The sequence below is a fragment of the Bidens hawaiensis genome, unplaced genomic scaffold, assembly GCF_021521415.1.
Source record: "Bidens hawaiensis isolate Kalapana, Puna unplaced genomic scaffold, B.hawaiensis_p1.1 tig00006083_1, whole genome shotgun sequence".
In the NCBI taxonomy this organism is placed as follows: domain Eukaryota; kingdom Viridiplantae; phylum Streptophyta; class Magnoliopsida; order Asterales; family Asteraceae; genus Bidens; species Bidens hawaiensis.
The window spans coordinates 714,419-740,597 of NW_027491403.1; positions in this window are offsets into that span (position 1 = coordinate 714,419).

The following is a 26,179-nucleotide window of genomic DNA, read 5'->3' on the forward strand; positions in this document are numbered from 1 at the left end:
AATCAACCACTACTTTCGGGTCGTGTGTGACCAAACTCATTTTTGAAACGTAAAAACGGATAACCGTGCTAGGCACGCAAAACGAGAAAAACCACTAATAGTAGTTGTGACCATGGAACTCTAAACGACATCACAATCTGAGTCCGGAGAAGTGTTTCTGGGTTAACATTGCCCCCAGAACGGGTACAGTGCTGGGTTAACAGTGTCCCAAGATGTACCGGTTAACTTGGTTAAAGTTATATTAATAATGAGTGTATAGTAACGATCGTAGGGATCATATTACAGATTGGACGTGTTAACTGATAATGATTGTTGTTACCTGCTTGCATGTGCTAAGGTGAGTTTCACGAGCCCATTTTTCTGAACTGTTTTCGAATATTTTCTCAGGGCGGAAGCATGTTTTTACTGAAATGTGTAAATACATACTGAACGCATGGACTTGCGTGGATTTATATATATTTTATTATACGGGAATCGTACGGAAATGTACTAAGATGGTAATTGTCCGAGTTGCTAACATTCTAAGGCCCCGGAACACGAGTGATTAACTGAAAGCCGGTAGAGTGTGGATAGTACTATTGGTTTGACAAACCCAACTGGTCCGGCATGGATTTGCTGATGTTTCCCAGCCAGTTGCACATGTCTATTTTGTTGTTATTTATTTTGCTATGTAATGTTAGATATAGCGGTTTGGGGCAGTTCCGTGGGCGGGGGATATGCCACGGGCCCGTGGGCGGGGGATATGCCACGGGGGTTGTGTGTGATAGTCAGAGGTTTCACTTGTGGGCTCAGCATAATTACATCGTAATTCTGGGTTAACATTGCCCCCGGAATGAGTACAGTACTGGGTTAACAGTGTCCCCAGATAATATTATATTTTGATATGGATTTATCATGGTTTACTCAAATTGTGAAACTCACCAACTATTCGTAGTTGACCCGTTTTCTCACATGCTTTTCAGGTACAAGTAAGATGAAGTGATTGCTTACGTGCTAAGTGCTTGATGTGTGTAAGATTTGCGTGCACGATGTTAGGATACATTATAACAAATAGAATTGTGTATCGTATTGTATGATGTGTGTATCACCTTGACGGTAATGAAATACAAGATAATGTAATTTGAAGTATATTAATGAATTCAGTTTTCTTTATAAACAATGTGGTTGATATCAGAGGTGTCTGTTGCATCCCGTTTACGTTTCCGCTGCGGTTACGGGGTGTTACAGAAGTTGGTATCAGAGCCATTGGTTATAAAAGAATTAGGATGTCTTTAAAAGATACCTAAAATATAACCAGTAGCTCAAGTATTATAGGATCTGAATATCAACTAATAATTTATAGTGACGAGATCTGGATGAACTTGGATGGACAAGTGAGTTATTATGGTCCGGAACATAATAACAGACTTGTCCGCACGAGGGAATTCAGGGGAAGTCACGGGGTATATTAATAGGTAAAAATGGCAACATATGTGTAAAGTATATAATATTATTTATGCGTGCTAAGGTGTATATATATATGTATGTACATATCTTGTGGGTACATGTATTGAGAAATAGGACCCGGATAAGGAACCGGGGGATAAAATAATAAAAGTACCGAGGATGCTGAAATTTCTAGAGCACCGGTTGATGATAAGTCTGACTTATCGGGCCATAGTTACGATATTACCAAGTTAAATCTTCCGTTTGACATTAACCAGAAATATCTAGTAACCGTCACTCCCAACTGAAATTAATAAATCCTTTACCCTACCAACACCGGTACCGTATATCCTAATAACCCCCTATGTTCACCCGAACCGCCGACCCTCACGTACGGACGGACCTGTACCTGAACCCATTCTTGTTCCATTAAAATAAAAATAAAATAATAATAATAAAAATTTGATAATGAATGAGCAGATGAAAATAATATATAGAAACATATATATGTATTTCTCACTCTCAAACATATGAGTCATACCACCTCCAGATCGAGAATTACCGATTCTAGCGAACCTAGAACGCCGGAGGACATTGACTGGGCAAGCGATAGAGTTTCCCATAAGAGTAATTGATAATATCTGAAGGTAACCCATGTTGCGCGATTACCTTGAACCTTGTAACTCCCTATGTTAACCTTACAACCGTTAGATGCCTATACCCATGTATACTCGAATAAAATGATTACCCATACACAAAGAGGTGTTGGAATCATTATAGCATAGTTGGTTATTCTTTCGTAGGTGGTATACTGTGTATGCCAGATGTACAAATAGACACGGATATTATAACTCCGTGGTACGTAATCGTTTGGTGCTCACGATGAGCATGTATCGGTTATGCTGACATGCAGAAGGATATTGAAATCAAGCATAGTAAACATTAATCTGTGTTGAGAAAGGTCTATATGTCAGTTGGTGACAAGGGTTATGAAACATATTTAAACGTTAACCGACGTCAGGTTAAGTCCTTATGATATTATATTTGTGGGACATATATACTAGATACTGGTATGTGTAATATGTATGATAATATTTGGTGTGTATGTGTACCTGCTGATATGATTGAGCTGGTAACGAGTTATACGGTGAGATTAGTATTGATTACTGCGTACGGGATGAGTACGGCAGAATGACATAAAAGAGTAACTCCAATGATGGAGATTGATATGATTCAGTTGATTGCTCAAAGATAGCAGATGATGATACCGAATGTCGTATCACAGGTCACTGCTAGTGTTGATGCAAATGTGATCGCAGACTTATATATCGAGCAATCACATGATTATGAATATTTCAATTCTTAGTGTTATTACTAAGAGTGTTAATGTCCCACCGAATACTATTATGACTACAAGTATTAGTTATAAACTAAACATGAATGGTAGTCGTAATGAATTAGATCCGGTATGAAGGATATGTTTATCGGTTGTGTTTAGGGGATTATTAATAGTTTACTGATGGTAAAGGGAGGAATAGATTAGCGAGTGGATAGAAAAGATCGAAATGGTTAAGGATATTGGTAAGAGACTAGAACATTGTGTAGTGAAATATGCTACAGATATGTTGGAAGATTATGTTGTATCGTGATGGAACACGATGGTACAAAATTATAGTTAGAAAATTTTGCTCAGATGATATGGTCAGGATTTAAAATTCTTGTGCTAAAGCACTTTTATTCGAGTAATTAAGTTCAGAGATTGGAAACTGAGCTATGAAAGATAGAAATGTTGTGTGCTGATCACTTAGAACACGCTAATAGTTTGAAGGAATTGTCATGTCTGGTAACATGGCTAATTACTCCTGAAACTAAGCGAAGTGAGCGCTATATTGGGGACTAACTCCATCGATAAGGGGTATAGTCAATCCTGTAAAATATACAACCTTTGGAAGGGTTGTGTCACAAGCCAGCATTGATATATTTGACTCTATGGGAAGCGGACTGGAAGGACGTTAGGTGAGACGTCGAGTGTTAAAGAAGAGAAATGATAACGGTATAGTGCAAGGTAGTCTTATGAATAAGTAGGTATGTCCTACAACCCAGAATTATACTAAGACTAGTTCTGGTGTGAAAACTTGAACCGCATGAAGGGTCCATCCCTAAATGTGGAAGATATGGTTATCGGCAGGAAGAAGAATGTCGAGTGATAGTAGGCCACAGATGCGGTAAAGATGGACGTAATGCCCTAATTGTAGAACCAATTGAAGCCATGTGAACCGGCAACCCCAACCCATTCGTGTACAACCACTCCGAACCCAACAACCTCAATAACAATCCATCCAAAGAAATCAAATTATGCCAAACAGTTGTACTTGCTATGAATGTGGCAGTACAGAACGTTTCAAGAGAAATTGCCCAAAGTTGAACCAAGGTGTCGTTGGAAGACGAACCTCAAGACAAGCATCAACCTCGGATCAAGCAAGAAGCCGTGCTTTTGTGAGTAATTCGAATAAAGCACGTCATGATCCAAAGGTGGTATTAAGTACGTTGTAGTTTTAAATCAATGGGCTTCAGCGATATTTTTACGGTCGTCGATAGAAGTTAGTTCCTGCTAACCTCCTATCATTTGGAAAGATACCGATTAGTGAAACTATAGTACCCCATACGGTGGAATCGCTAACGGTAAATCCCTAATGGTTAACTAAATTGTTCGGAATTATCCTATTACTCTGAACGATTAATCCTTTCCTTATTGACCTACGACCAGTAAAGTTAAGAAGTTTTGACGAAATAGTTAACATGGATTGGCTAACTCAACATGAAGCTGAAATCAAATATGAAAAGAAGATGATTAGAAGCTCTCTTTCGGACGATGAAGCGATTAGATACAGAGAAAAGTGTACGGTATTATGTTACCACTCTAATCTCATCTTGAGATGTTATAATATTTACGACAAGAAGACGTGGTGTATTTAACGAACGCGATTGCCAAAGTATTTAAAAGAAAACATATAGAAGATATCCCGATGGTATGCGAATTTCCAGAAGTTTTCCCAGAAGAACTTCCTGGATTACCGCCAACCCGACAGGTCGGATTCAGAATCGATTTAATACCTCAAGCTGGCCCTGTTGCTAAAGCATCTTACCGACTTGCACCAACTGAAATGCAAGAATTATTGTATAAAGGTTTTATACGATCTAGTTGGTCGCCATGGGGTGCACCAGTGTTATTTGAGAAATGAAGGACGGAAGTGTTAGGATATGTGTTGATTAGGGAAAAATTAAATAAAGTGACGATCAAGAATAGGTATTCACTTCTTCGAAGTAAATGATCTGTTTAACCAACTGCAAAGGGAGACTTATTTTTAGAAAATTGGTCTTAGATATAGTTATCAGTAAAAAAAAAAAAAAAAAATTCCAAGAGGAGGACGTTGCAACAACAGCGTTTCAGACTCGCTACAGCCATTATGAATTCTTAGTTATGCCTTTCGGGCTAACAAATGCGCCGGCAGCATTCATGGAACTCAGGAACCGAGTCTGTAAACTTTATTTTGACAAATTTGTCATAACATTCATTGATGATATTTTGACATATTCGCAACATAAAGAAGAGCACGAACGACGGTTAAGGAAAATTGTGGAAGTGTTAAAGCAAGAGGAGTTGTACGCGAAGTTTTCGAAATGTGTTTTTATAGGCACAATCCCTTGGTCATGTTGTTAAGCAACAAGGATTTCACATAGATCCAAATAAGATGGAAACCATTAAAATTGTGCCAAGCGCCGATTTTAAGTCTCCCCGATGGAGACGATGGTTTTGTCGCATATTGTGACGCATCGCGTAAAGGGTTAGGATGCGTGTTGACGCAGTATAATAAGGTTATAGCCTATGCTTCCCGACAGTTAAAAGTACACAAGAAAAATTACACTACTCATGACTTAGAACTGGGAGCGGTTATCTTCGCACTTAAAATCTGGAGGCATTATCTCCACGGTACGAAGTGCACCATCTTCACTAATCATAAAAGTTTGCAGCACATATTCGATCGGAAAGAACTGAATATGAGGCAACGAAGATGGGTCAAGTTGTTAAGCGATTATGACTGTGACATCCGTTATCACCCCGGCAAGGCTAGCGTCGTAGCCGATGCCTTGAGTAGGAAAGGTCGGGTTAAGTCATTGCGAGTGCGAGCGCTGGGGATGATAGTCCAGTCGAACCTTTCGGACCTGATTCGAGTCGCTCAACGTGAGGCGTTGAAAGAGGAACAATTGGAAAAGGAGGAACGTTACGGCAATGAGAAGAATTTCGAACAACGCGTGGACGAAATTCTCTACTTCAAAAATTGGGTTTGGATCCCGACCCTCCGCTACCTTCGTGAATTAATCATGGACGAAGCGCATAGATCGAAATATTCCATACATTCGGGATCGGATTAGACTATTGATGATACGAATATCTGAAAGGATTTTATTAATGGCCGAGTTTGGAGAGAGATACGATTATGTATGTTGGTGAATATGTAAGTTATGCAAGAGATAAGGCTGCACACCGAAAACCCTATGGAACGCCACAACGACAGAAAAATTCGCCAATGATAGTGGGAATAAATTACAATGGATTTCGGGACGCAAATTCCCAAGGTATATCAAAGGCATGATGTAAATTGGGTAATCGCGGATCGATTAACCAATCCTCGCATTTCATTCCAATCTATGATGATTACCACAATGAATCCTCACCCAAATTCACGATGGTGAAAATGGTATCTTGTCGTGGAGTACCATTTTCAATGATCTCAGATCGAAATAGTCATCCTATTTCCATTATTGGAAAGCGGGGAAGGAAGCATCGAGAGCTTGAAGCTTTCTATGGGTGAAGTATTTATCACCAATTTGTTAAATTGAAAATGGGCGTCATTCAAGCCATAAGATTTGAATTGATTCGAGAATCAACCAATCGGATTTATAATATTTAAGATAAGTTGAAAGCAGCGCGTGATTGGCAAAGGATTTATGCCAGCCTTCAAAGGAAACCATTGTCACTGGAAGGAGGTGAAAAGGCATTTTTAAGGCATCACCTTAGAGAGGTGATATGAGGTTTGGAAAAACCGAAAAATAGCTCCTTAATATATTGGACCTCATGAGACTAACTCCATGATTGGTCATTTAGTTTATTGATTAAAGTACTCCAGGGGCTAAGTATTATACATGATGTTTTGCCATGTATACGGATTGAAAAGTACCTAAGCGATGAGGCAACGAAAGTACTAGTAATGGAAGTACTCATAGAAGACATGCTTGATATGATAAATAATTCCGTAGAGATAGTAGACGGGAAAACTAAACAGTTTGGACATGCCAAGCTTTATTGATTAAGATTAAGTGAAATTCACAGCGAGGACCAGATTATACCTGGTAACGCGAGGGTGAATTCTGAAGGAAACAAAAAAAAAAACCCCCCCACCTTTCTCTCGAAAGGGGATAATGGGCGTGTAAAATTTCGAGGACGAAATTTCTTAACGGGGGGAGAATGTAACGATTCCGACGAAACCCGGTATACCCTAACCGGTAGACGATAGTTACGTCATATTTAATGTCGGGTACATGAGTTACCATGGTAAATATACGAGAATACATGGTTCACTGTATTGATTGTACGTGAATATATAATTCATCGTATTGAATATGCGATTAATCGATCGATAGTTATTGAAACCCGAACGAATCGAGGGTTCAATTATAGACGAGATATATGATATTTAGTGATGTTTACGAAGTATTAAAGCTTCGGGATAAGTGAATTAAAGCACAGAAAAAGAATTTCGATTTAATGGTACGTCGATACATTAAATGAAACCTTTAATTACCAAACCGAGCAAGAGATGATCGATCAAGCCGAAAAAGATGCGCGATAATTAATGATATGATGTTTTAAGTTAATAAAAGTCATGGTTTAGGTTTTTGAAGTTTTTAAATCGGTTTTATATAAATTTCATTTTTAAGCCGAAAAACGACCGTTTTAGCCTCGTTTTAAGCCGAATTAAACATTTAACCGATAAACGAACTGAACCAGATTATCCAAAACATTATCCGGATTACGAGAATCCAAACATGTGGCCTAGAATGGAGAGGTAGGTCCCACCCCACCCACTTCATTGAACCGATCGGAATTAAGGGGTGTTACCCCATTCCATTTCTTTTTTTTTACATCAACATTCAACAATCCATTCATTCTCTCAATAATTTCATCCAAAAACCGAGAGTTCTAGCAAGAAAAACAAGGTAATGATCGAGTTATTCACGTGTTCATCTTCGTTTCTTGAGTTTGTTTGCAAGAAAATGAGGTTTCAAAGATGAAAACCGATTCTTGCATGATCAAGTGATGTATACGGGTTATACAAGGGATCTTGGTCCAAGTAAGGAGTTAAACGAATCAAAAACGAATTTTTACGGTTAAATCTTTGTTTTTGGAATCATAACCGAAACCATGAAAGAAATGGCTTGATCGTGAGTGTAACTTGCTTAGTATTGTGGTATGTTGTTTGTAGGCTCTGTTTTTAGTGGTAGATAAGGCGGAAAGACGAGTTTGTAGCTTGTAGTGGCGGAAAACGAAAGGTATATTCGGTTTATGTTCGGTTTTGGAATTGTGGACAGATTGTTGATGGTTTAGAGTTAGGTCATGAAATTTTACAGAGGTGTTAAACACATGAAAATATGAGTTCTATGAATTTTTGGTAAGTTTTGGATAAAGGATGAATATTTGGTGAAGTTAATGCTCGGTTTTGGCCAAAAATGGTGAAATATAGTTAAATATCATGAAAAATTCTGGAAAATTGCAGATAAGCTTTTTATATCATGTATAAGTCACACACAAAATTTGAGGTCCGTTGGAGAAGTCTAAGTAGGCTTTTCGGTTAAACGAGTTCTAGGGTTTTCTAGCTCGGTTTTAGTGAAAATGGCATGTAAAAGGGAATTTTGGTTCTGGAAAAATTACAGGGGACTATGTGGATCAGGGGACATCTAGGAAAAATTTGGGATTTTTCTAAGATCGTTTGGTATTTACGACATATTTAGTGTTTAAATGGTGTTTAAATATAGATAAATAAATTTTAAATATAGAAATTAATTCTGGAAATATTTTTATAAAATTCCCCACTGTCAAAAAGTGATTTGTCCAAAATTTCAAGATCCGAGATTAAACGGATAATTATTTGTGCTAATTATCAAACTTTTAAAGTTAAAACGCGTAAACCGGTGAAGTTCGCTTAAGCGAGCTGACTGGTGTATAAAAACCCTAAAAATGAACTATTTTCATATAAATGAGTTAAACAAGTAAAAATAAATCATCCGAACATAATTCGGATGATTTGAGTAATTTTAACCTGTTTTAACAGTTTCCGGTACGTCAAAGACGGAAACGGGACCCGCGGCCAATCGGGGCGTCTAAACCGAGCTCAAATCTCACAACTTTAATTAAATTATCAGTCAACCACTACTTTCGGGTCGTGTGTGACCAAACTCATTTTTGAAACGTAAAAACGGATAACCGTGCTAGGCACGCAAAACGAGAAAAACGACTAATAGTAGTTGTGACTATGGAACTCTAAACGACATCACAATCTGAGTCCGGAGAAGTGTTTCTGGGTTAACATTGCCCCCAGAACGGGTACAGTGCTGGGTTAACAGTGTCCCCAGATGTACCGGTTAACTTGGTTAAAGTTATATTAATAATGAGTGTATAGTAACGATCGTAGGGATCATATTACAGATTGGACGTGTTAACTGATAATGATTGTTGTTACCTGCTTGCATGTGCTAAGGTGAGTTTCACGAGCCCCTTTTTCTGAACTGTTTTCGAATATTTTCTCGGGGCGGAAGCATGTTTATACTGAAATGTTTAAATACATACTGAACGCATGGACTTGCGTGGATTTATATATATTTTATTGTACGGGAATCGTACGGAAATGTACTAAGATGGTAATTTGTTGAGTTGCTAACATTCTAAGGCCCCAGAACACGAGTGATTAACTGAAAGCCGGTAGAGTGTGGATAGTACTATTGGTTTGACAAACCCAACTGGTCCGGCATGGATTTGCTGATGTTTCCCAGCCAGTTGCACATGTCTATTTTGTTGTTATTTATTTTGCTATGTAATGTTAGACATAGCGGTTTGGGGCAGTTCCGTGGGCGGGGGATATGCCACGGGCCCGTGGGCGGGGGATATGCCACGGGGGTTGTGTGTGATAGTCAGGGGTTTCACTTGTGGGCTCAGCATAATTACATCGTAATTCTGGGTTAACATTGCCCCCGGAATGAGTACAGTACGGGGTTAACAGTGTCCCCAGATAATATTATATTTTGATATGGATTTATCATGGTTTACTCAAATTGTGAAACTAACCAACTATTCGTAGTTGACCCGTTTTCTCACATGCTTTTCAGGTACAACTAAGATGAAGTGATTGCTTACGTGCTAAGTGCTTGATGGGTGTAAGATTTGCGTGCAGGATGTTAGGATACATTATAACAAATAGAATTGTGTATCGTATTGTATGATGTGTGTATCACCTAGACGGTAATGAAATACAAGATAATGTAATTTGAAGTATATTAATGTATTCAGTTTTCTTTATAAACAATGTGGTTGATATCAGAGGTGTCTGTTGCATCTCGTTTACGTTTCCGCTGCGGTTACGGGGTGTTACATTTGACCACAGCTTGTCCAAATCAAGTTTCTTTGAGGATTCTTCAGTAATCACACTTGTCATATACATAGTTTCATCAAAGTCATTAGGATAAATCTTGAAGGACTTGATTAGCTTTTCAAGATCAAACAGCCATGCATCACCATCAACTGTATTAAATGGATTCTTACTGAACATAATGTCAGATGAATCTATCACACTCAAATGATCTTTCACATATACTCTGTAGGCTTTTGAGTGTGTAGAGTAACCAACAAAGAAGCAGTCCAAGGATTTAGCTTGAAACTTTTTGAGATAATCCTTGGTGTTCAGCAATGAACATTTGCATCCAAATGGCTTGAGAAACTTGATGTAGGGCTTCCTTTTAAACAAAATCTCATAGGGAGTTTTGTCGTGACTTTTGTTGAGAAGCACTCTATTCTGAACATAACAGGCTGTGTTGATTGCTTCTGCCCAAAAAGTGACAGGCAGAAAAGCATCAGCCAGCATGGTTCTTGCAGCTTCTATAAGTGTTTTGTTTCTTCTTTCAGCTACACCATTTTGTTCTGGAGTTCTAGGAGCAGAGAATTGTTGAAGAATTCCTTTTGCAGTACAAAACTCTTCCATTACTCCATTTTTGAACTCTATGCCATTGTCACTTCTCAATATCTTAACCCTTTCATCCATTTGATTCTCAATCCTGGTTACACAAATCTTAATCAACTCAGCAGCCTCATCCTTAGTACTTAGGAAATGAACCCAAGGCACATGATAGGAGACATTTCCCAGCTACACGACATTCAAATCTTTAACTGTGGGTATGTGTCCTTTTTGGGAGAAGAAAGGGGGAAGATTACTCATAAGGGTACTGTAAGTAACGTTGTTGTGAAATTTGAAAATGTTAATTTTGTTCCAGAGTAGAAGCACAATCTGTTAAGTGTGTCCCAAATCTGTGACAAAGGTTTTTCAACTCATTTTACTAATAAAGAGTGTTTAATTTTAAAACCTGGTATCATCATACTAGAAGACCGGATACTTGTTCGATCATAAAGAAAATATAACACTTACGTGATCGACATGAACAAAAATGTTCCTGACGAGATAACCTGTTTGTTTTCAAAAGTGTCGGAACATAATGTCATGCTTTGGTATCGTCGTCCTGGTCATGCAAATGTGAAAAACTTAAACCGTCTTGCTAAAAATGATTTGGTGCGTGGCTTACCCGTCAAAGGTTTTATAACTGTTTAAATGTATGTGGCTTGTACTTTGCGTAAACACAGTCGAAAAACTCATAAGCCAAAATTGATTAATACCATTTCATCTGTTTTTCAACTATTGTATATGGACCTTTTCGGTCCGGTTCATGTTTTGAGTCTTTCTCGTAGCTCTTATTGTCTCGTTATTACTGATGACTACTCACGTTTTACTTGGGTGTTTTTTTTGTTAAATAAGAGTGAAACTGCAGAATTGATCAAGAGGTTCGTGGTGCTTAAGGAAAATCAACTAAATTTGAAGTTGAAGGGCATTCCCTGCAACATTGGCACAGAATTCAAGAATGCTTCAATAAATTATTTTTTTTCTTAGAAGGGGGACTTTGACAATACCGTTATGCTCAAACACCGCAACAGAATGGTGTGGCTGAAAGAAGAAACAAGACTCAGATTGAGGCAGCTAGAACCATGTTGTGTGATTCAAAACTGTCGCTATTATTCTGGGAAGAAGTCGTTAATACTGCATGCTATGTTCAAAATCGGGTGCTAATCAACAAGTCTCAAATGAAAACTTCATACGAGATTGTCTATGGTCATAAGCCTACAGTTGGTCATTTCAGAGCATTTGGCTGCCCATGTACTCTACTTAACCTTGAGTCAAATCCAAATGTTTGTCCCGTGTTGATCACTCAAACTCACAATAAATGTCAAAACCCACACAATAAATGTGTCGACAAAAAGATTGGTGATGTTGCTATTTATGGTAAGATTAGTTATTTGTTAACAGTGGAATCAGTAACAAAAACAATCTGTTGCAAAAGGATATTAAATTTAACAAATACAAACAATCACTCAAAAGATTTCCATTTATAGAATGTTCATACAAATGTAAATCAATTAGGGTTTCTTGTAAGATATGATTATCCGTACATTCCTAGGACAGCCGTCACACTCAAACCAGAAATATTCGATTTAGTTTGAAAAGTGTAAAGTTTCAATTCCGTGGTTGGCGTGCCCTAAATTATTCTATTTATAGGCCTGCCACCACTTGACAGCTATCCTGACATCTAGAAACCCTAACGATAGGTACATAATCATATTACATATTCAAAAACATACTAAGTGTAAAAACAGGTCTTCCGGGTAGGCTTTGTGCCTCTTTTCTTTTTCGAGCAGACCTGGTAGCCTTGAAGTGTACTGGTAAACAGTTCTCTGGGTAGACTTTACTTAGAGTATTTTTCTTAGAAAATACTCACCTAGCAGACTTAAATCTTCTTGACCATAGCAGACTTTGTCCGATAAGATCTAACGAGCAAACTTGTTCTTCCGAAATCCTTTCAACTCTTTGTTAATGAATAACTTATTAGCAAATACAAGTGTGCTGGTAACACTGTAGCTTTCTCGGAGTTGAACCTTGCCCGATGAAATCCTTAAGATAAGTCTTTTTCAACTTTCATCAAGCATGCTCGGATCACTGTTTTGTTAAAGAATACCTTGCTAGATCTTCCAAATACTTGGCTTCAAAAGCTTGGTTATCCAAGAGCCTACTCGGAAGTAAACCTTTCTTAGCTATGAAGAAAACCCTTGCTAGACATAGTGAACCTTGCTCGGATTGACACTAATGAAGACTTCAAGAAGATAACCTGGCCCGAATGGCAAAATATCTTGCTAGGACAAGTAAAACCTTACTGGGAGGTCCAAGTGTGCTCGGTTTCCATACTTAGTCATTTCTGGGTCCTTTCTACCCTTTGAGTTCCATCTCTACTTGACTCACCCCTGGTTATTGAGGTGTATCTACTTGAAGAAGAGGGCCTTGTGGGAATATATTTCATTGGTTTAGTAGGCCATGTGACTCCAAATGTCTTCTTATACATCCCTACTATCAACTCAGCAGGCATCATAGTTAGATCAAATTGGTTTTCACCTCCATCCCTGTGTAGTCTTCCAATCATATCCAAAATCTTCTCATCACCCTGGTGTCCAGCTGGTACAAATCTTCTACCTATAAAGCTTCCGCGATTCACACCTTAACAATACCTTCTCCCATTCAGATTTTGTTCATAGAACAACGTTTTTAGTTGTGATTTACCCAACATATCAAAGACATTTGCATTCATCACTTTTCGTTTCACCATCACCTCCTTCAAGATTCCAATCATCTCCTCATTTTCCCAAGGATATGTGGGTTCATCTGGTTCTGGCTTTACTTCCACTAGGATAGGAATATCTTGTGTTTTAGCTCTTTTCAATTCACCTTTTTCATTTTCAGCTTTCTGCTTCTCTCTTAGTTTCATAATCCTTTTTTTCTTAATAGAGGGTTCATGTTGATCTCTCTTAGATTGCTCCTTCTTTGAAAGTCTTTGTAATGAGATTCAACTGCAGCTTTTGACAAGTTATTAACCATCTCAGGAGCCATAACTCTTTCAATCAACTATCCACACTTTCCTGCATATATTTTCTTTAGATCTTCTATTCTTTCTTTCAATCTTTCATTTTCTTCTGTTTCCCTTCTGTCTCTATTCAAAGTAAAATGTTCTTCAAGGTCTTTGAAGGTCATCTTAGTCAAATCCTTTTCTGAGAATCCACAGCCTCTCAAATAGTCCCTATATCTCAAGGATTCACGGTTCATTTTCTGCATTCATCATTTTCATTATCATTATCATTATCAAAGTCATCTTCTTCAGTCGTAACTTCCTTTTCGGTAGACTCATTCACAACATCAATTTTTGAATCTTCAGGATTGAGTAAATCCTCTAGCCTAACTATATGAATTGGAGTAGCCCTTATTGGACTTTCCTTCTCCTGTGGGCTTTCAATAAAATACTCATTTTTATCTTCCCATCTGGCTTCTTTTAGATTGGATAACTCTTCAGGCCTTAGTATCTTTATTGGAACAGGCCTCAAAGGGCTTTCCTTCTCTTCAGGACTTTCAACAAAACATTCATTTTCATTATCCCATTTAGCCCTTTTTGCTGACATATTTTTATGAGCTTGTTCATCAGCCTTCCTTTTTTCTTGTATACATCCTCGAAAATTTACTCATTTTTGTTGTGAACTCCTCATGCAACATGGAGACCCTTTCCTGCATTGTTTCTTCAGTTTTCCTTTTCTTTGAAGGTTCTTCCTGTTTAGGTTCATAGTGAGGTTGGTTTTGGGATTGACTGAATATACTTACAACCATGGCTAAAGAATTGTCAATCTCTTCAGCCCTTTTCATATTTATCAAGGTTTCAATGACCTCTTGTTCCTCATCCCCTTCTTGATCCAAAATTTTGGCACTGTTTGCCTGTTTAAGCAAGGTTTCCTGCTCTGCCAGATCTTCAGCAGTTAGGGTTTGGGCAATGCATTCCCTCTCCCTTTTTTCTTTTATAACATTATCAAGCCTTTTGGCAGTAGCAGCATTCTCATCCTCTTCCTCTTCATCAAGATTTGCCTTTTTGGTAGTAACAGGATCTTCCTCCTCATTATCAGCAGCAATAGTTTTCCCTTTTTCCATTCTTCTTTTCTTTTCCACTTCTGTTTCTGTGGGAAAGTTATCAATATCCTCCTCCAAGTCATTCATTTCCTTTTCTTGTTCTACTCTCTTGGAACTTACTTCACTTGTTTCTTGTTTAGTGAGTACAAGTTCCTCAGTTTCAGCTCCTTCCTCCATCACAATATCAGTCTGTACATCAGTAGCAGTCATAACATCCGTCATAACATCAATATGAACTTCAGTAACCAAAATATCAATTGCCAGTGTTTTAGTTGTTACTATATCTTCAGTGGCTTGATTTCTCAATTCAGCATCACTATCTTTCTATTTTTTTAACAACTCATCTTCAAATCACCATACACGGTATTCAATACTTCATCATTCACATTATAGTCTTGTTCATCATCTCCAGACTTATCTCTTTCATAATCCTCATCAAGGATCATTCTTTCTCCACTATCCTCCTCTTCACTGTCACCATAAGCATTTAGAATGTTTTTCAAACCATCAACAGCTGCTACTTCTACATTCGCCCTTTCTTCAATAACAATCTCATCAACAATGGTGGCTACAGAAATATTCTCCCCCTATTTTGGGGCAGCTGAGGTCTTCTCAACCTCTTCCTTAAGGAGTTGAATTATCACTTGAACTTGGCCAACTGTTCTTTTAAATCAACATTTTCCTTTCTCAAATTAGCATATTCTCCTCTCAACTCTATAGCTTCTTTTATCAAATCAAGATTTCTTCTATAAATTTTGTAAGCATGGGGAGGGGTATTAGGTGGTGAGTCAAAAGAAGGTTCAGATAGAGGGTTGGTTTGTGGAAGTATTGGGTCAGTAGGAGGGCTTGGGTTTTCAAAAATGTTTTCATTTATAGGTTGAATGGGTTGTTCTGTGGTTTGGGAGTGTATTGGGGATGTTATTGGTGTGGATGGGAATGTTTGTAAGTGTGAGGGAAGAGATTCTAGAATATATGGTTCATCTATTGGCTAGTTTTTGTCTTGGGTAAGGGTTTCGGGTTGGGATGTAGATTGGTCAATTGTTTGAGGTGGTGTTTGGTTTAAGGTTTCAGGTAGGCTTTTGGTTAGGGTAGGTGGTGTTTGAGGTGGGGTTGGTCATGTGATGGTGGTGAGTAAGGTGGTGTGGCTAAGGCTGTGGTTGGAGGTGTTGGATTTGGTGTTTGCGTTGGTGTGGGTAAAGGTTGCTCCTCCCCCTGATCTTGTATAGCATCAACAAAAACTTCTTCACCTCCTCCTTCATTACCATCTCCTCCATCATCACTGTTATCAATTTCATCAATCTCCATCTCATCATCATCCTCCTCCGCTGAGGTTAACTCAGGTATAGGCATAATCTCAGCATCATGGTTCACCAACCATGGCAAAACATCAAGTTCAGCATTAGGATTGAATCTGCTTGTGCTATCCAGATTAGCAATCCTTTTGTAGGTATTTGGGTTCTGCAGCACATGTTTTGTACCCATTGTGGGTAAATCTTGTAATTCATGGTTGAAAATGATCTGCAGAAACCTGGGATAGGCAAGAAATCTGTCTGTGTTTGCCTTTTTCAAAATGCTCACCATTCCATCAAAAATCATATTCGAGAAGTTGAATGGTAGATCATATACTATAGCAACTGTAGTGTTTTCTAAGTCACGATTCATAAGAGTCCAAGATCCTTTTCTAGGGGCAAAGCCCTGGATCAAATGTTGTATCAAATATCGGTACAAATTTGGGAACATTCCCTTTTGGATTAGCCTTCCTTCACATTTCCTTGTGTAGGTTCCCAGCCGGATCTACACGAGATATCACGTACTACGCAGGTGCGGAATCCCTACGTAAGACGTTACGAGTATAGAAAACAATACGATTAACACACGATAATCAAACACGTTGTATACCAACCTTAAACACGTGATAAGAAGATCACTTGATTACAGACTCTCTCTGAATCGAATACACGAAAACTGAATGAATGATTAATTACTAATAAGCCGTAACATATAGCTTATATAATCACGACAACTTCGCCTGGCATGTTCAGGCGAAGTTGTCACTAACTTCGCTTGTCTAACAAGTTCGCTCATATCAGCGAACTTGTTAGCAACTTCGCTTATACAAAACATAAAATATTACAAACGCGATTACAGACACTAGACACTGAACTACTGACATCATGCACCAACAGACTCCCCCTTGGCAGTAGCTTCATCTCTTTAGCTTTAAACACGTGTCTTGTAATCTTCAACCTTGTATCTTCACGCATGCACTCCTTCTCTAACACAAACCGACACAACTCTTTGATATTTCCTTGCTTCGTCTTTCCAAGCAGGAATATAAAAGATTTTTTTCTCATTGAGCACCTGCAGATCAGCTTGCGATAAGTTTACCAAATGCATCGGATCGTAAACTCTTAGCACTTCTTGTTCATCCTCGTCTTCCATCACCGCCTCAGCTGCCTCACAATCTACAAACCACCACTTTAGGTCTTTAAGCACATCCTTGGGCATAAGCTTCATCGGTACTTCTTTAAGGCACCGGATCGGTTTATTCTTCATGACCATCCAAGGCTTTCCATCAGCTCTCAAACCTCTATCCTTGTCTTCAACAAGTTTTCCCTTTTGTGGCTTCAACAGGTCAAATTTCTTCTCTTTTATACTTTCTTTCCATACAATTTTCCCAATAACTCTAGCCATATTATCGTCACTTCGATTGATTAACCCCAATCTAGCTAAGTCTTTCACTTCACATTCCGGCAGTGTATTCAACGATCTTTACAGTCTTTTAAAATACTGAACACCGTCATACCTTTTAATCACGAAGAGCCTCAACTGCTCATCATAGATCCAGCAAATAATCCCTTTCTTCGCTTCAGCATAGCCTTTAATGTTGTAACTCTTCTTAAACATTGTAGGGACCGCCGGTTTCTTCGTTTTGACGAACCACTGAGCGTAGCCTTCCTTCCACCTAGGCTGCTCTTCCCATTCAGACTCATCGCTTCCAATCTGTTCACTCAAATCTGCTTTCTCAACATCTGGAATGTCATGCTCAATATTTTCCTCAACTATCTCTCCCTCTTCTATCTCTGTATCAATCACAATATCTCCACCAATCTTTTCTATCACATCACTTGGCAATACATCATCATCACCAACCAAGCTATCATCCATCTCCTCTACGTCCACCAACACCACATCATCACCACCAGCTGCAGTTGTCGACTCCCCCTGAGTTGTGGAAGTTCCAAGAGCTTGAGTAGTTCTTGGTAGCTCACCACCTGCATCTTTCGACGCATTGGGATCATCGTCTCTATCATTCCTTCTCTTCGTCCTCAACTCGTCGCCTTTACAGCTCGTCTCCCCCTGAGATGCCAAGAACTCCTTCAGAGCATCTATGATCTTTCCATGTTCTACCAGCAGGGACGACTGCATCTGATTCTCTGCAACTAGGCGTTGAATAGCCTGGGTCTGGATAAGATTCACCCTTGATTGTTCTGCCACGACCCGTTCAAGTGCTGCTTTTCGTTCAGAGTCTGAGAGGGTTGCATCGAAACCGAACCTCATATGTGATATGTCTTGAGTGTACTGAGGAGGGATTTCCGATGTCACCTGGACCTCAGAAGTAGAAATAGATGTAACCGCAGGTGGTATCGTCACCGATAGACCTGCAATGGCCACAACAGTCGACTCTATAAATTGTGCCACGACCTCCGATGGAGTAACAGTCGGAGGCGGCAACGAAACTATTTTCGGAGCCGAAAGTTGGAAAGTAGTGGGTGGGAGGCCAAAAGTAGATGAGGTAGCCACTACGGGGACACCCGTAGCGCTTGGCCTTGTAACCTGTAGAGATGAGGGAACCATTGTCATACCGGATAGTGCTGGTGGAGTGAAACGTACCACCCTAGAGCTTTCACCGGCTCCTGATCCTGCACCTATCCGTTCCCTTCTTGACCTTCTTATCAACTGTTGTACCTCTTCCTCAAAGTCTGACTCATCATCATCATCTGTTCTCTTTCTTTTCCCATGTAGTCTTTCTCGAGTCACCATAATCCTTCTCGCCTCTGCCACTTCATCATCAGAATCTGAGCCAGCCACCGTTGTAGCTGTCCTAGTAACATGCACAGTCGAGGCACGTTCAACTGGGACCTGAACGTTCTCCTCTGGATCCACCCGATCCATATCAAAGAATCCTTGACCACCAAATTCTGCATCAAGGTCCACTTCCTCCTCCGGTGACACAACAGGAGCAGCAGGTATAGCTTGAGGTGCTCCTGCCTGTTGTGGTGCCGGGTCCCTAAACTCATCCCCACGAGCAGGCACATACTCCAGGTTGATTAAGTACCCAAAGAGTGGAGTATGGCGAGGACGAAGCTCAGGTTTGCTCCTCGCACTGGAGGATCGACACTGGGCGAAGATCCGTTTGTTCACACTCTCTACATATCGGATCGGACGACGCTGAGGAAGTGTTGGAGCAACATGATTCAAGATCATTTGAAGGAATCTTGGATACATGATGAACCGCTCACGCGCCATCGCTCTTCGTTGACGATCAATCTCTTAAAAGACCATCTGACTAAAGCTGAATCGCTTGTTGTATGTCAGAGCAGTCATCGCTGACTGCATGGTCGCGCCCATGCCATCAGTGCCCGCCTTTCTCCCTGACATGCATACTATCATAACATGCATGAGAAAGCGCCACTGGTCAAGCAGAAATCCCTTCCTTCTCTGCGAATCCCCCAAGGGACCAGAATAACCCATCCTCAAAAATGCCCCATCGCGGAAAGGAGCTACAAACTCCGTCGGGTCATCCCTTGTTTCGTTTCCAAACCGCAGAGCCGCTCGTATATGTTCAGAAGAGAACTGAACAATTTGATTGTTGACGGTTGCGCGCATCATCGGGGGCTCGACTCTACAGTCGTATTCCACGGTCTGCCGGAAATCCTCAATGTTGGGTAAGGATATCAGCAGAGTTGTTGTAATGGCGTGGAATATCCTCGAGCGTAAAAGGAATGTGATGATTTCGCGGAAATCATCAACTCCGCTCGCTTCCGGGTCTAAGGTGATATACATGTTGTGACCCGGGAAGAACTGTCTTTGCTGATCACCACCGTCATCACCGCCTGCACCACCTGCTCCAGCAACAGCAGCCATATCTGCAGCAAACAGGTTAAGTTAGATAAACGTTAAAGCGAATCACAAGTTCGCCTGTTACCATGAGCGAAGTTGTGATCAATTCTGTATAGGCGAAGTTAAAGGTGAGGCGGAGTTGGGAAACAACTTCGCTTCAACTTGAACTTCGTCTGAAAATAGTTAAGTAAAATGGTCCAGGCGAAGTTACGGATAACTTCGCGTAATCACAACATCGCCTCATAAACTGTTTCAAAATCAAAAATCAGGCGAAGTTACGGATAACTTCGCCTAAACTGTAACTTCGCCGAATTTGAATCGGCAACAGTTAAGGTTGTTGAACGACGTGTAGATGATGATTTCGAAGATCGAGGACTCCGAAATACATGATTTTATGAAGGTTTATACGTTCAAGTGGTTTACTATCACGTAAAAACAAGTTTGAAAATCGGGTTTTTAGGTTTCAAATAACCGAGGTCACGAAACGGGTCGTATCGACCTGTGATAATCATTAACGACAATGATTATACAAATATGGAACCCTACACACCTTGAATCGGATTAGAATCGAAGACAAGATAACACAGATTGATTGATGAAATCGAATCGATAAGTTCGCCTAGGTTTCTGTGAGTATAAGTTCGCTTGGTTTTGAAATAAATGAACAGTTTGACCTTTAAAGTCCTTTATATAGGGTCACAGATGTATCGGCGAAATTGTGGATAACTTCGCCTATAAGGCGAAGTTATGCAGAACTTCGCTGATATTAAAATTTTTCAAAACAAACCCCATAATTTGAACAATTTGCAACTAAGTTAGAAAACATCCTTTAAAGCGTTAAATGAAACGATCAAGACGAAGTAACCAGGTATAAAATCAAACAATTACAAAAGTAACAAAAAGTTGAAAAATTAAAGTACACGGGATCAAATTTCAGTCTCGACAGGGACTACCATGTTTTATAAAAGATCCGAACAGGAATCACACTAATTTCGTGACTGTCACACAGATCCGTGTTCAGCTGTATTATGACATAAAGAAACAGGTTGTAAGCAGGTAATATACTTAAAATGGTTTTCATCGTTTCTGTGATACGAGTTAGGTTCAATTAAGCTCAAAACTTAAGTGGGCAACAACTCAGAGATTATGATGCCTCCTATCTATTCTCAAAGCGTATTTGGCTTTCCCCAAGTCACCCTGAATTGACCTTGACCCGTAGTGTCTGATTAAGTAGGAATTACTCTTCGATCTTAGACTCTGCTTCCCGTTCACCTTCTTGTGTCTTGATTGATAATCATTATCATTATGAACTCTAATTTTTTTTTTTTTTTTAATCTAACATGTATATACACAACTTCAAGTAGAAAATAACTGCAAGTCCCGAATCTGGATCACTGCAGTGTCTTGACACGCTATCTTCACGGGAATCAGAACACTCACGGGCTCGTGTATGACTGGGTAATCGCTTTTCTGCCTATCATACGGAAAGATATGTATGAAGACACGCACAACTCTTAAGGAGTTTCCACAAAAAATCGAGTAGATTTAGTTAGTATCACTTCTACTTTTACGCACCATAAAAAGCTACCATAACATACAATGACTGTTCTAAAGACTTTTAAGCCTAATAACTTCACTAGTTAAGCACACAGAATCAGTATATCTATCACTTTCCACGGTTGGATCAATTTTCTGTTAAACATAGTAAAGGTACTTCTTACGAAGTAGTAGACTTGAAAAATAATTTCATCTCCCAAAAAGAAATTTTAACATCAATCGCCCCGACCAAGACAAAGTCTTCAGGTAAACGGCTATCCCGAATATCCAATGGATCAGCTGGACCGACCACATACAAGTATGTGTCCTTCTAACTAAGTATGATCGACTAATTTTCAACGAAAGAATAAAAACACATCATAAACCGCCCCGGTCACTCTCAGTCATCTGGTTAATGGCTATCCTCAGATTCTACAAGTAGAAATGAGGACCAAACATATCCGAAGAAATGTCCATCAAACTAAGGCAACCGACATAATTCTAAGCGATAGTGACGTTTTTTTTTTATATATATAACACATACACAAAGCATGGTTACTCGGGATTGATCATCCCATTCAGCTCAACAAGGTTTTGAAATCTAGTTTTGCAAACGCTTTCGTGAATAAGTCAGCGAAATTATCTAACGTATCAACCTTTTCGAGCTCAATCAGCTTCTTCTCAGCACAATCCCGTATAAAATGATGACGTATGTCAATATGTTTAGTTTTACTGTGCTTCACGGGATTGTTAGTTACTGAGATAGCAGCAGTGTTATCAATGCAAATAGGAGTAAGTGAGAAATTCAGACCATAGTCGCGCAACTGTTGTTGAATCCAAAGAACCTGGGAGCAGCAGTTGGATGCTGCCATGTATTCTGCTTCACAGGTTGAAATTGCGACTGAAGTCTGCTTCTTGCATTGCCACGACACCAATCTGCCACCAAGAAACTGACATCCACCAGTTGTAGATTTCCGACTCTGATTGCACCCTCTATAATCAGAATCTGTGTAAGCGACTAGCTCCAAGTCTCCTCCTCTCGGGTTCCACAACCCTAGCTTCGGCTTGCCCTTGAGATACCGCAGTATCCTCTTCGCACCCTTCAAATGAGATTCTTTTGGGTTTGCCTGAAAGCGTGCACAAAGACAAACAGCAAACATTATATCAGGCCTAGAAGCAGTTAAGTACATTAAAGAACCTATAATAGCCCGATATTGGGTTGGGTCCACGTCTGCATCGTTGTCTGAATCAGCACCCAATTTGTGATTGACGCAGACTGGAGTATCATATGGAGTGCTGTCCTCCATCTTGAAGCGTTTGAGAACATCATGGACATACTTTGTCTGATGAATGAACATCCCGTCTTTCTTCTGATCAACCTGCAATCCTAAAAAGAAAGTTAGTTCACCCATAGCGCTCATTTCAAATCTCTTCTTCATGACGGCCTCAAACTCCTGACACATGGCGACCTTTGATGCAGCAAAGATAATGTCGTCCACGTAGACTTGCACCAGCAGAAAGTCGCTTCCTTTTCTCTTGAAGAACAACGTGCTATCAATCTTACCTCTTTCAAACTCATTCTCAAGCAAGTAATCGGATAATGTTGAGTACCAGGCACGAGGTGCCTGATGTAGTCCATACAGCGCTTTACTTAGCTTGTACACGTGATCGGGAAAGTCAGGGTCAAGAAAACCCGGAGGTTGCTCAACATACACAACCTCGTCGACTTTACATTTTAGGAACGCACTCTTCACATCCAACTGAAAAACTTTCATCTCCTTATGAGCAGCAAATGCCAAAAACAGCCGAATGGCTTCCAATCTTGCCACATGAGCAAACACCTCATTGTAATCAATCCCCTCTTGCTGATTAAAGCCCTTAACAACCAGCCTCGCCTTATTCCTGATAACAACCCCTTTCTCATCTCTCTTACATTTGAAGACCCATTTTGTGCCAATCGCATGCACATTTCTTGGTTTTGCAACCAAGTTCCATACATCCATTTTCTTAAACTGAGCTAACTCTTCTTGCATGGCTTCGACCCACGAGCTGTCCTTAAGAGCCATTTGATAGTTCTTTGGTTCAATCTGGCTGATAAAGCAGGTGTACAAGCACTCGTTGATTATGCCTGATTCTTTAATGCTTGTGTAAACACAGGTGTGCTCATTCAAGCTTTGTCTTGTTTGTACACCGGCGGACAGATCACCTATCACATTCTCCAACGGGTGATTTTTGTGAATTCTCGTAGTCGGAACCGAACTCACATTTAGATTATCTTCCAAGTTCGAAGATAGCTCATCCATGGTTGATTGATGTTGAGAGTGAAACGGATTGATGAATTCCTCTTCAGTAGAGGCAGCAGGGGTATTGACAGCATTTGACAAGGAAGGCTGACATTCATCATACTGTGGTCTTTGCACCAAAGTGTCTTCCTCATCGCATATCATCTTCGTAGCAATTCGTTCCTCAGCTTCTGCAAAATCCAGATAAGGCATGTTAAAAGATTTAAAGAGTCTATCATAGTCAAAAACCCCAGGGGGTCCGGTGCTTGGTTTTGGTGATTTGTAACTTGTGATATCAGTGTTACACACCACCTCAACCTTGTTGGTCGATGTATTAAAGACCCGTCTGTTGGGAGTCCCAACAACGTATCCAACTAAGATTCCTTCGTCGGCTACTTCACCAAATTTAGAATTGGTCTTTAATATCGAACATGGGGACCAGAATGGTTCAAGACCACTCAAGTTGGGCTTTCTCCCATGCATAAGTTCATAACAGGTTTTATTTAATCTTTTAACAGTTAACACTCTATTAAGGATATAACAGGCTGTAGCAGCAGCTTCAGCCCAGAACACCACGGGAAGTTTCGAATCAGCCAGCATGGTCCTGGCTCCTTCAATCAAAGTCATGTTCTTCCTCTCAGCCACTCCATTTTGTTGCGGAGTATACGGTGCGCTGTATTGGTGTTCAATTCCCTTCTGTAGGCAGAAGATCTCCATCTGATAGTTCTTGAACTCAGTCCCATTGTCACTCCTGATGTATTTAACTCTTTTTCCCATAATGTTTTCAACTTTGGTAATCAAATTTATTACCATCTGAACAGTTTCATCCTTCGACTTCAGGAAATATACCCACGAGTATCGAGAAAAATCATCAGTAATCACCAAGCAGTACGATGTTCCCCCTAGACTTTTTACATTCACTGGACCAAAGAGATCCATGTGAAGTAGTTCTAGGGTACTGACTATTGAGTTGACCTTCTTGGTGTGATGGGATTTCTTGTGTTGCTTTCCCTTCTTACATGATAAGCATTTGTCTTCGAAGTTGAAATTCTTCAAGGGAACCCCCAACACAAGCCCATTTTTGACAGGGTAGTTCATCTTACGAAGATGAATGTGCCCCATTCTCCTATGCCATAATTCGGACTCTGATTCAGTCGCTTTCGACAAAAGACACGATTCTTCAGTGGCCATTTCAGTAGACCTCATATCCATGATATACGTATTCTTTACTCTTGGAGCCTTCATAACAATCCAGTCCTCTGGTATCTTAAAACCAGGATACAACACTATCGCCTCATTCTTCGTGAAATGCACGGTATAATCCTTGTCACAGATCTGCGAAACACTCAGCAGATTGTGCTTCAGTTCTTCAACAAAGTTAACTTTCTCTAGCGTCATCTTCCCGTTAGTCACAGTCCCAATTCCTGTGATCTGTCCACCGCTCTCTCCTGCGAAACTCACTCTACCACCTTGAACAGGTTTCCAGTCTTGTAACAATTTCTTGTTACCCGTCATGTGCCGGGAACAGCCGCTATCCACAACCCATTGATTGTTGGCAGCCCTGTTCAACTGTTCCTGCACGATTAAAGCAGATTATTAGAATCTTGGGACCCAAGACCTCTTGGTCTTGGGTCGATACATCCCGTACCTTGGCTGTCCAAAGTTAGTATTATAATCATTTCTGTGAGTCCTAACAGGATACCTTCTTGTGGCTTGTCTATGAGGCCATCCAAACCGTCTTGAATTAAATGAATTATTAGTTATGGTTTGGGTGTTACCAGTGAAAAACTGAGATCTATTTCTTTGAAAATCTGGATTAGTCCATTTTCTGAAATTCGATGGGTTTTCAGTTTTATCATTAAATTGATTACTGTTAGCTCTTTTATCAGATTTTAAAGGCCTCACACCTCTGAATTTTTGCTTCAGAGGGCAATCAGCAACAAGATGTCCTTGTTGATTACATCTAAAACAACACCTGTTTTCAACTTTCTTATCAAAAGTTGTCTTAGATGTTGAGGCTGTATTACTGCCCGTTTGTCTCACATATGGTGGGACATACGGGTTTAGTGGAGACTTCTTTTCAGATGTTTTCTTTTTCTCTCCACTCTTTGGTAACACTTCCTCTTGATTTGTCTCACTCGACTCAGAGGATTTTTCCGAGTTAGATGAGACAGGACTCGGAGCAGAAATCTTAACACTTGCAACAGGCTTACTAACTTCTTGTTCTTTAGTAGTAACTGGAACTGGAACTGTCTGACCATAGTCAACATTGACAAATTTCTTATTACTAGGGTTATAAGTGTAATTATGATTGAAAGGTGGTGGAACTTCATGATAACCAATTCCTCCCCTTTTTGGGGAACCTTGATCACTAACGAGGTGATCAAGTATAGCAGAGGAATTTCTGAATTGCTCCAGTTTCCTGTTAAGTTTCACCACTTT